The sequence below is a fragment of the Nymphalis io genome, chromosome 21 (genome assembly GCF_905147045.1).
Source record: "Nymphalis io chromosome 21, ilAglIoxx1.1, whole genome shotgun sequence".
Classification (NCBI taxonomy): Eukaryota; Metazoa; Arthropoda; class Insecta; order Lepidoptera; family Nymphalidae; genus Nymphalis; species Nymphalis io.
Genome location: NC_065908.1, coordinates 4,888,160 through 4,901,249, shown reverse-complemented (window position 1 = coordinate 4,901,249; position 13,090 = coordinate 4,888,160). Strand labels below are relative to the sequence as shown.

General features: G+C 32.2%; 2 non-coding genes across 2 annotated transcripts; one reads left to right on the top strand and one right to left on the bottom strand.

Annotated features, from left to right (window-relative positions):
* Positions 1-344: 344 nt before the first annotated feature.
* On the bottom strand, positions 345-416 carry Trnae-uuc (transfer RNA glutamic acid (anticodon UUC)). The gene has a single exon. It is a non-coding gene; the product is annotated as a tRNA-Glu (tRNA).
* A 9,041-nt stretch (positions 417-9,457) lies between these two features.
* Positions 9,458-9,529, top strand: Trnae-uuc (transfer RNA glutamic acid (anticodon UUC)). The gene has a single exon. It is a non-coding gene; the product is annotated as a tRNA-Glu (tRNA).
* The last annotated feature ends 3,561 nt before the right edge of the window (positions 9,530-13,090 follow it).

The window sequence follows — 13,090 nt, the reverse complement described above, 5'->3', positions numbered from 1 at the left end:
GCATCCTAGTTGTATAATGGCATCACAATACAAACTATATCAACTATTTATTAAGTCAGTTCACACCGCGCAAGTATTTATATTAACGTATCTCAAAGCTATAAATGTTTTGTAAGATAACTACTGTCAACCTTGAAATACCAAACAATACATTTGGTATTGAAGACTGAAATATATTAAATATTGACTTCGAAAATTATATAGAAAAAACAGTTAGACTAAAAGATCATTTTCGTTATTGATAATAACAAAATATAAAAATAATATATTATACAAATATATCTTAATAAATAATATTTAAAATAATCGATAAAAATATTTAAGCTAAATAATAAAAAGATCATTTCCCGTACCGGGAATCGAACCCGAGCCTCCTGGGTGAAAGCCAGGTATCCTAGCCACTAGACCATACGGGAGATGACAAATAAAACAAAATTGTTATTCGATACCAAAAATTCAACTCTGGCTAAATACTACTAATTCATAGCACAAAGTAAAGCAATAATAAGCCTTAAATACAAATTTAATAAGGCACAAACTAGTATAAAACTTTATTTTGACATTTTAACCGCTATCTGAAGTCTTACAATCTCGTGAATAAAAGACATAAATAATCAAGGTCACACAAACGGGTTTTTACGAATATCTTAGTACCTGTAATATGCACTAAATGACGTTTGAATTTATTAGAAAAGATTACTAGCTGACACGTGCCCACTTCGTTGGGCATTTTTACTTGTGATTAAATTATGATTGTGGTTCGGTTAGTATTGAGTGATTACTATGATTTATTTAAAAGTCGCGTTGGCCGAACATAAGATTGTAAACAATAAAATTGTCTCGCGTATGATATTTTAAATTATCTCTTAAACTATGCAATCAAAAACCATACTGTGAAAAACGAATTTTATCTAAATAAAATTTTCTTGGTGATAAAGCAATTTATTTATAAATAGATTGACGTGTTGTATATGAAAAAAACCGTCTAATAGAAATATCATTCAAAAGATTACGACACGGTCTCGGTTCCATACCTATGTCGTATTATCTCTTTAACTATTTGTCCAAATTATATGCAGTAAAAGAGAAAAGGCTTTTGTTTTAAACACTTGAGACGATTAGTTTACTTATTTTGATAAAAAATCATAATTGTTGATAATATGACCAATAAACATGACCTAACGATTTAATATCTATTATAAAAAAACTACTTTTTGTGATTTAAATATAAAAGATAGATATATGCTGTCGTTGACTTTTTTGAAGACATTATCAAGTTTTACAAATTTTCTCTAGAATTCAATCATATATCTCTCATCCTTAAGGCAGCTTTCGTAAGAAACGTTTTCGTTCGACCGTTTTTTCTCCGACTTACTTTGCAAATCCGACTACCACGAAAAAGTCTTTTCATTTTTCGGGTTAATATATAGCCTATAACATTCACAAATAATGTGGCTTTATACTAAATATTAACTAAACCTCACATATTATTATACTAAATATATAGAAGATAAAATTCTTTACAATTTTAGCTCGAACAATATTTTTACAATTAAATATTGTCTAAAAAGACCGCGTAACGTAAGCCTGTATGTATAAAAAAGAACGGTCAACTGTATAACTCCATATAATAATTTCCTCATAATTCAAACATAATATATCACTGTGATATTAGGGCTATAAGCAATAGGTATTTTGGGGCTATGCGGTTATAATTCCACAATCTGTCAGCAGTCAGAATCGGCTTACGAGATTATACTCGGAGTACTGATCGTACGACTGTATATAGTGTCGTTTTCAACGGTTATCGCACATGGGTACCGGATTTGGTTAGGTAATGTTTTAAACGCAATATCATTTTCACATAAGCCCGTTACAAGGCTACGTACAATATACATATATATGAATGAAACCAGATATAAAATTGAACGTAATTTTTCCAATTTATGAATTTAAATCTTATGTTAAAAATATTTGATAAATAAAGCGTAGAACTCGATAAAATATTATACAGATGAATACATAATCGTGCAGTTAGAGTCAGTTAATTTGTTGATTGAATTCAATTAATTATCTATGAAACTTAATCGTTTGAAAAGAGCGCCAACTAAGTTCAATGCCGGTTCTCGGAAGAATCTACGCTTCGAACCAATGGTAACTTTAAATTTAATTAAATCTTTTGAATTAATGATTCAAAAGATGCTCGCAATAGCCTACTTGAAGAATAGTTTTGAATTTGAGTTGACTTTCACTTTGATGTAATACAATGTTACAAATTTCACACAAGCCCCATTATACGGCTACGTATACCGTACATAATACGTAATCAAATCAAATACACATATCATATATATTACACATAAGTAGATGTAATACATACATATAAAGGTGATGGCCGAAAAAAAGCCGAGATGGCCTAGTGGTAAGAACGCGTGAATCTTAACCGATGATCGTGGGTTCAAACCCGGGCAAGCACCACTGAATTTTCATGTGCTTAATTTGTGTTTATAATTCATCTCGTGCTTTAACGGTGAAGGAAAACATCGTGAGGAAACCTGCATGTGTCTAATTTCATTGAAATTCTGCCACATGTGTATTCTACCAACCCGCATTGGAGCAGCGTGGTGGAATAAGCTCCAAACCTTCTCCTCAAAAAGGGAGAGGAGGCCTTAGCCCAGCAGTGGGACATTAAGAGGCTGTTACTGTACTGTACTGTAAGGTGATGGTAAGTGACCACCACTGCCCATAGACATCGGCATTGTAAGATAATCATATTCCATACCTTCCGTTTCCATAGGTTTCCTTTTCAATCGTGCAGGCAAGCTTACGTTACACGTCCTTTTTAGAGAATATTTCGTTGTAAAAAATATTGCTGAATCTTATACGACTCTATTCTAATATCTTATGTCGTCGAAACGTTATTTAATAGGAAGCACCAAAACGCAAAAAAATGCGTTTTTTTTATTAGAACGGGCACGCACAATGACTTCGCGAACGCAGAATACTCCCCTGTAGTGAGTAGTGTGGCTTTCAGTGGTTATACAACAGCGAATTATTTTGACGCGTGTGTGAATGTGATGATTTAAGGGAATTTCGATCCAATGAATTTAAATAACGAATTGTAAGTAATTATATACCCTTGTCACGATCGCTAAAACGAATGAAATATATATATACTATATACGTAGGCGACGAGAATATGGGCCACCTGAGTGTAATCCATCACCAACGCCCAAAGACATTGGCATTGTAAGAAATGTTAACCATCGCTTACATCGCCAATGCACCACCAACCTTGCGAACTAATATGTTATCTCCCTTATGCCTGTAATCACACTGGCTTACTCACCCTACAAAAACCGGAACCCAACAATACCATGGACTGCTGTTTTGCGATAGAATACTGATGAGTGGGTGGTACCTACCCAGACGAGCTTGCACAAAGACCTAACAACAGTAAAAATGTGGTACCATCTCGCATGTGGTAAAATATGGTACCATCTCGTATTGGAGAAGCGTAATGGATTAATCGCAACACCTTCCACTTCCACTTCCCCATAGGAGTATCTTAGACTAGACCAATTGGAAATTTTTGCGTATTTGTAATAAAACAAACAAATTAAAAATATTTAATTAATTATTGTTATTTCTTTTCTATATACATTTTTAATCAAAGTCAAAGTCAATATACGTTATTCTAGTGTCTCTCTCTTAGGAATCATCATTTTACAATTTTAATTTTAATATAAAACTACCACCGGTTCGGAATGTAGATTCTACCAAGGATACCGACAAGAAACTCATTAGTTACTCTTTTAAACATCAACCTACAAACATCTAACATTACTGTTTTTTATCTAATTTATGAACAAGTCAAATAGTCATAGTGTTTCCCGGTTTCAATTTTTAAAACTATCCCGGCAGTTTCGATTTTTAACACTATCACAGTACAGTAACAGAGTGTCCCACTGCTGGGCTAAGGCCTCCTCTCCCTTTTTGAGGAGGTTTCGAGCTTATTCCACCCCGCTACTCCAATACGGGTTAGTGGGATACACATGTGGTAGAATGTCAGTGAAAGTAGACACATGCAGGTTTCCTCTCGATATTTTCCTTCACCGTTAAACACAAGATAAATTATAATCAGAAATTAAACATATGTAAATTCAGTGGTGCTTGCCCGGGTTTGAACCCACGATTATCGGTTAAGATTCACGCGTTCTTACCACTAGGCCATCTCGTTTAAAACTATATCATCAAATAATTGAACAAGCGTTGCGACTCTTGGAATTTTTTCGCAGATCAATTAGTTTTATATTTTATTTTTTAATTCTCTTACATTCTTTACATTATATACGACTTGTTGATAAACATAATAAGACTTTTGTAACAGTATTTACGCTGTAATAAATTGTTACTTTATAAACGCTATTATCAAACAGATCAAGAAATGTTACGGAGATGTAAGCCGTAATGCATGTGATTTAAAGAATATATTCCCTTGAGAGAAAAACTGGACGGTTGTCAAGCACATCATGTCACGTAGTTACTTCAGAACTCGGGAAGTCACCGGAGACGAGATGTGGTGACCATGGATTATGAAAAGTCAAAATATTTTTGATCTTATGTAAAAAATAAATTATAATACATATCGTATGGTGAAGGATAGCATCATGAGGAAACCAGCTTGTTTTTAATGTCACTGAAATTGACATACACATTTTCGGTGCATTTGCGAAATCCTTTAAAATTTCGCGTTCAATAATCTAAAATACTGTATATCTTTTATTTAACAATCTATTATACATTTTTTTTATATTTTACTCAATTTGCATAAACTACCCCTGCACCCTTTCATTTTTTATATCAATTTAAATATTTTTTATATCTTTAAGAGACTATATTTAAAAAATAGTAACAGCCTGTGAATGTCCCACTGCTGAGCTAAGGCCTCCTCTCCTTTTTTGAGAAGGCTTTAGCAGCTTATTGCAGCACCACGCTGCTCCAATGCGGATTGCTGGAATATACATGTGGCAGAATTTCAGTGAAATTAGACACATGCAGGTTTCCTCACGATGTTTTCCTTCACCTTCAAGCATGAGATAAATTATAACCACAAATTAGGCACATGAAAATTCAGTGGTGCTTGCCCGGGTTTGTACCCACGATCATCGGTTAAGATACACGCGCTCTTAACACTGGGCCATCTCGACTTTTTAAAAAATAGACAATCATCAGAATTTAACGATAAATTCCACTACAATCAATTCAAAGCTTACAGAACTTCAAACTAATTTAATAAGAAATATTAATAAGTAATACTCTTATATGTGTTATCATATAAGTTTATTTATATTACATAATATTGAAATTAAATATCCAAAATCAGTAGTATAGTATCTTACGATATGGTTCCCCTACATGGTTCATATTTACACTCGACGGCGTTTTGTAGTGTTGATTCCGTAACGACTTGAAAATTTCTTCTATGTTTGTTAAGTAGATTATTACACAAGCCATTGTCCCTGACTACGTTCATATTTTCAAACTTCCTTTATTTTAACATGTTATTCAAGATTTTATTGAATGCAGTTTTTGTTGATTTTGTTTTTCAAAAGAAACGTACCTAAAAACCATGGAGCATCTACGTTCCAATTTCAAAATTTAAATTAATGTATTTATTAATATGTATATACAACCGCTTATGAATTGACGTCTCTTAAGTTTTTTTTTAATTGGTTAAGGATCTAGCAAATGACCACTAAATAGTTGTAGTATTTACATATAATATCAATTATTTGGTAGCAGCATTGGAAAATATACTTAAGCGATTAAAAAGTTACATTATAAAAAAAAAAGTAAAATTAAAAGCTCATCATTTTTTTAAGAGGAATGCGGAAGCAAATTGGCTGCTAAATATTAAGTGGGCACCAACACCCATACACATTGGCGCTGTAAGAAAAATTAACCATTAAAAAATGCGCCACCAACCTTGGGAACTAACTCGTTATACATATAGTGCATATCATTGCGTCTTATATGTACACTACATGGTCGATTTGTGTTTTGTATTTAACAGCCGTAAATATTTATGAATCAAAAGATTAAATAACGACAGCCTAAAAACAAGAAAATAAATTGTTAAATATTATTTTACATAAACAATAACGATAAAACGCCCCAGAGAAATAAACGCTGTCGCCATAAAAAAAATATTGGACGACGTCTCACAAACAGTTTATGTTATGATTATGTGTGACAAATATGATTTTTATATACGGGACCACGAATTTCGTGAAAAGAATGGCGAAAATGGTACGCCCTTTCATTTAAAAGAACCAAAAAAGTGGGTTCGATTCTTATTTGGGATGTATATTTGTGTTGACATTTTTTTTTTACTTATATAGGCCAGCGTTTGACCGTACTTGTCTGATGTAAATCATCGACACGGTCTAGGCTGCAGCACGCTTGCTTAAAAAAACCTGTTTACTGGATTTGAAAACACCAACGTTGTATCTATCAGGAAATACAGACTCAGGCAAAGTATTCCACAGTTTTGCAGTGCGAATAATAAGCGTGGATTCGAAGTGCTTCACACGTAGGCGGGGAATGACCATGCCTATGGCGCTTTAGTCGCGTTAAAAATCAGCAACAAAATAATAAAAAAAATCTACTTTGTGGTGACTTTTTCAACTTAAGTAACTCAAAATTAATTTTAATATAATTAACAATATACATACATAATATATTCGTTTTGACGCTAAAAAGCTTAAATAAAATTCTTATGAAAATTGATAAAAAACCAAAATGAGCCAGTTTTAACCTACCCAAACTGGTTTAAATCGGTTATATCCAATAAAGTCTGATTGCGGTTCGAGTGCTCTATATCGAAAACTCGTTCACAGCCCTTAATTTCCGCCCGTATAGAAGATTTCTATATTGCCAATATTTTGGTAACTTGATCGTATGGGTTCTATCGATTTATTTATTAAATAGGTGATTGTTCCAACAATAAGGTCAATGTCCTTACTCTTTTGTATTGACTTACAAATAACAAATTTTAACCTATAAAAGAGAGACTAATATAATACCTATAATAAATTATATTACTCAATTAATAGAAAAATACTAGTCTTTTCTTGTTCACATAACTTTATCGAATGACCACCAAAGTTAATTATGGTCTTAACGGCGTACAACAACTATACAGATAGATTTCGAACAAATTGAATATTTTTATACAACATCTGAAATATTACCAATTGTTATTATAATTCTGAATTCGAAAATAAATAATCTCAGTCCATCATTGTATGAACGATTTAACGTTACATACCCATAAAGCCAGTAAATACATGTGATCATATTAAATTGCGTGTCAAGTATGTTCCCTTAATCCGACAATCACTCATTCAATTATAAGCCCTACAGTTAAGGCTTTAGAATTATTTATTGCGTACAGCCTAGTATATTGTCAGCGATTACGCGCTTGCTGTGACTACAGACCGTGAAAACTGCCCTCAGTCTGCTCATGGTAATACACATAGCTGTTACAAATAGAAAACCGAAATATTATTTATTAATGATTTATAGGATATCCAGGCAGATATCCTATAAATATAACTGATATACAACTAAGATATGGTTACCAACTTAAAAAAACTCTATAATATTAATGAAAGTGAGACCAGTACTAGTCTGTAAATTAAATTCAGAAAGCGATTGTCAAAAGCCAGAAAGTATATGAAAATTTTTTCATAATAATTATAACATTTCAAGAATACACGCATCAAAATAGTGTATATATTATGTGTGTAATGAAGTGAATACTTACGTACACGTAATCTTGACCAATGATTGCGGCTTTGAATCCAGGCAATCACCATGTTTTCGCGTATTTAATTAGCGTTTAATTTATCTCGTGCTCGGAGTTAATCCATATATGCCTAAATATCATATTTTCAAATCTACGATTTATTATATCACCCTATCTAAAAAAACCGATGATACCAAAAAGGAGGCATTCCCTTAAAGTAAATTAAGACTTAACCTATAATAGGAATTTGAATTTTTTAATGGGATGAAACAACTCTCCAGGCACATAAAAGCTAAGGAAACCATCGGAAAGGACATGACTAATTTCTGTACGAGCGTTTGCATAGGTAACGAAGTTGTGGTGTTTTATAATATTCACGATATTGGGATATTAAATTGCTATAAATAAAAAAACTCGGCATTACAAGAGAATAGGCTTAAACATTTTCATTGAATCTTTTCATTAGATTGCTGCCAATAAGTATAGAATTGCTATAAAAAATATATATTTTTTTATACATATATATATTTTATAAAGCAACATAATCAAGTGGTAGATGGTATCAGTTCGTAGGGATGTGGGGATTAAAAAATATTAAAAACAAATCGCAAAACAACAAACAGTACGCAATGGAAAACCTGCAATGACTTTACATTGACATTTGACATAGAATCGCACTGGCGGGCAAAAAAAAACGTTAATAAGCGTTCCGTTTTAGGTATTATGTTTTTGTGTAATATAAAAAAAAAACTATCTTACGCTTCAACATTTATAATTTTTTTAAATGCAATAAATACTAATGAAGACATTTTCGTATAAATGTTCCTAATAAGAGTCCATATCACTTGTCTATGCATATCTATGCAAGTAATATGCATCGTCTTGAACGTCCATTATTATATTTATCTTTCTCTTTACTCCATTATGGTGAAAGACACACGGTACTTAAAATTCATCTTGCATTACATAATATTTTGAAATAAAAACTACCAAGTTCGGATTTCCCAAGTTCATGTTAAAAACTACGTATTAATTCATTTTTAATTTTTTTATTATACAATATATTTACTATCTAGGTGTACTTTTTTGGCTACCTCATTTGTATGTGTCGAAAAAAACCTGTATTGGAGATGGAATAAACTTTAAACGTTATACATTGGCACTGATTACAAAACAATTTTAGGTTATACGTAGTAAAAAATAAGTATATAACCTACCCTATGTAACCAATTTTAACATATGGCTTTTTGTCAAATTGATTTAAAACTTTGAAATTATATTCAATTCGTATAACAATATAATAATTTAGTACCATCGAATTAATGATGACGCAGCTGATGATGGAGACAGGAGGTAGATAGTGGGATTCTTCAATGGGTTCTGATAAACTCAAGGGTAATTTTAAAATAAAATCACAGTATGTGATCAAATGAGCCCAAAATTACAAAAACATTTTTAGTTTTTTTCTAATCTGTAATTTATCAAAAAATAATAAATAAACATAAAAATATTTATGCAAGGATGTTTATGTTGTTTTAAATAATTATGATAAGGATTATATCCTTACATGATAAAATAATATTGCGGGAGATTATTTAAAATATAAATTCTTTATAGAATAACAATTTAATTTCGTCTGTCATCTCCCGTATGGTCTAGTGGTTAGGATACCTGGCTTTCACCCAGGAGGCTCGGGTTCGATTCCCGGTACGGGAATATTATTTTTATATTACAGTACAACTGAATACTTTTACGAACTAATTCCTCGAGTTCCTTATTCACCGGAAAAAAATATTTTATTTGTTATTTAATTGGTTTTAATTGGCGTCTAAATAAGGTTTAGGTATGCATATTTTTAAATTCAAGAGATTAATTATTTATTTGTTGAAAAAACAATTTTAATTTCCAATTTCCTGTAACGTTGTTTAAATTTTGCGGTCATGTGACGCAGACATGACGAAGTACTTTGCACTCCTGATAGCATTGTGCAGCGTTGCATGATATGCATGCAAGCAGATGACTGGAAAGACAGTGTCAGTTATATATGCCTCCAATATATAAATAAATATATATAAATAACGTGGGACATGCAGTAGAGTAGAATAATACTAGGCCCTCGACACAAAAATAATTGCGCTCATAAGTTTAACGAGAAATACGTATTATATAATTATTTATTTATGATTTATTTATCAAGTTGATAGGCAGTTTCTTCAAGTTCCTTTAGAAATCAAAATGTAACAAAAAATTGGTAACGATTATGAAAGGCACCCAGTCTGCCACCCCTACAAAACCAACTGCCCCGACGCCTTCTCTCCCCGGCTTTCTTTGGCGAAGCGGGTCAGCCAAGGCAGCCGCTTCGCGTTCACTTTCTGCGACAAGACATTTTAACAGAAGTAGAGAATTTCCTTCCAGCACCTCTCGCTAAAGATCGATCGAAGATTGGCCGCCAAGGAATGACGCTCTGCTCCCTATGCGGCACGCACCATCAGGGTGTGATGCACCGAGGCACTAAAAGACACATTAACCATTTTTCGTCCATTACATCATCAGTGCATCCTCAATTATATACTATTATAGTTACCATCAGAATTAAAAAATAATATCGTTAGTATGCGGCTTGGTAATGGTGTAGTATGGAGCTGGTACTACAGAAATACCGACACGTGCAAGTTTCCTTACGAGGCCTTTCTTTACCACGGATATCATAACATTAATAATTAAATATAATAAAAACAAGAGTTTTTGCTAGTATTCGAAACGACGTCCCTATTCTTAATGAGCGCACTGGAATAATTCGCGACAATGGCAAAATTCCTGATATACTGACACTGGCTCCCTGGACACAAGGACGAGCTATGTGATACACCACAAGTATTGACATATTGCAACATCTCATAAACATTGTTAAATTATATCTTTAAGGTTTTAATGTAAATTAAAAAATATATATCTTTTATGGTATGACGTTTGCATTTGGAACACTGACCTTGAAGTAATAGTGCTAAAACTTTGCTAAAAGAATGAACACCCTTCCTTATGTTAATAGGAGACTAGTTCATTTGTCATGTATGCTCAAAGAATCGGAATTGCGACCGAACGGGAAAATGCTGTTAGAATTCTTGGCACAATTCCACGCTGTCATTTTATAGTAGCTATTTTTAATTATAATTTGTATGTAGTTATTTAGTAGATTAGTCTTCAACGTAAATATCTCATGTAGATATTTAAACACTAATGAAAGACGTGGAATAACTAATAATAAAATAATAAATAAAATTCACTGGTGGTAGGGCTTTGTGCAAGCTCGATAGCTTGCACAAAGTCCTACCACCATTGATATTGTTGTGTTCCGGTTTGAACAGTGAGTGAGCCAGTGTAATTACAGGCACAAGGGACATAAAATCTTAGTTCTCAAGGTTGATGGCGCATTGGCTATGTAAGCGATGGTTGACATTTCTTACAATGCTAATGTCTTAGGGCGTTTGGTGACCACTTACCATCAGGTGGCCCATATGCTCGTCCGCCAACCTATAATATAAAAACAAAAAAAGAATAGGATTCTATATAAAAAAAGAATATTTAACTTACTTTATATAAATAATATATTAAAAATGTATTGATGATTACTTTGTCAATTGGTGTAAACTAATAAAAACAAAACATCGCCGTCACGGGACGATCGGCAAATAAATAAATTTAAGATTATTTAAATAATTTATAATGAACAAAAACAAATATAAATTTTGTATTGGCTCGTATACTATATAGTGAATACTTGGTTGCTATACAAGTGAGTAAACAGTGGTGGCGGAGAGATGGTGGCGGTATGAGAAAGCGTCAAGCCATTATATACCCGTCCATACGAGTCGGTCTTGCCCCCAAGGGCAAGTATGTTAAACGTTAATCGGGGCGCCAATTGACGTTTAACATAAAAACAGCTTAATTTTTCACCGAATTAAATTAAACTTTTTTATCTAGAGGGTCCATAATAAATATGTATAATGTTCTACATTAGGAGATAGTCAATCGAAATGATGCTAGCAGAATTATTTTTATAGCGACAAAATAAATCCATTAAAATATAAGAGAATCTGAAACTGAATCTGCAATCATTTTGAATTCACGTAATACTGCGCATGTCGACAAATCATATAAAATAAACCAACATTTTAATATCGAAGAACGTATTTCTTAACACCGAATTGATAAAATCATTTTACCGTAAGGTATTGAAAATATCAGACGCCAACAAAAAAAACAATCTCCGAAGATGGCCGATTTCGATATTTTTCTCAATATATCGATACCTATGATGACTCCCGCGATTCTGGAACCGTTGATAAGAAGAAGTTATTATGTGGATTTATGACGTCTCGCGTTTCGTGATAAAAATATCTTAGACATGTATTTTATTTCCATATTGGTGGTAGGGACCTGTGCTCACACCTGGACACTTCATATATATTACCGCCAAGTAACAATAATTAGTATTGTTTTGTTCCGTGTTGAGTGAGCCAGTGTAATTCAGGCAAAAGGAAATAACATTTTAGTTTCTAAGGTTGATGGCGTATTAGCGAGCCAATGTCTGTCTGGATGGGGATCATTTACCATCAAACGACCCATTTGCCAGTACGCCTACCTATTTACAATACATAATGTATATAAACATATTAAAAAAAAATCAAGTCCAATATACTCTTGGTCCAAAGGTTTCGTGTATGCACTTTATACTAGATAGATAGATAGATAGATAGATAAAGTCTTTATTTGGATCACACCACATGAGTAAATAAGAAGATAAAAAAGAAATGAAAAAAGTAACACAGAGTTTAAGTTAATTTATGTCGTAGAAAAAAATAAATAAAAAATTAACTAACTTACAAAAATATTTACAAAAATATTTTGCATCTAATTTTATTTAATCTATATCTATTAAATATAATTGGATGCAAAATGGGAATTGCATTATTATGGAAACACAAAGAAAAGAGAAAAAAATAAATAAATAAAAATTAACAAAAATTACTATTTTATTACTAATATATTATTACTAATATTATAAATACGAAAGTTACTCTGTTACACCCTGTTACTGTATGTTAATACGTACATAATTTAATAATACCTTTATTTACTGATTTTGAATCAAAAAAATTGTCATAAATACCCAGACAAAGAAAAATCTTGTCGAATTCTATGTTTAGAAGTTAAAAAAAATTAAGTAAAAAAAAATTACAAACGATTTTATTGAAAATAAAGATAATAATGATGTAG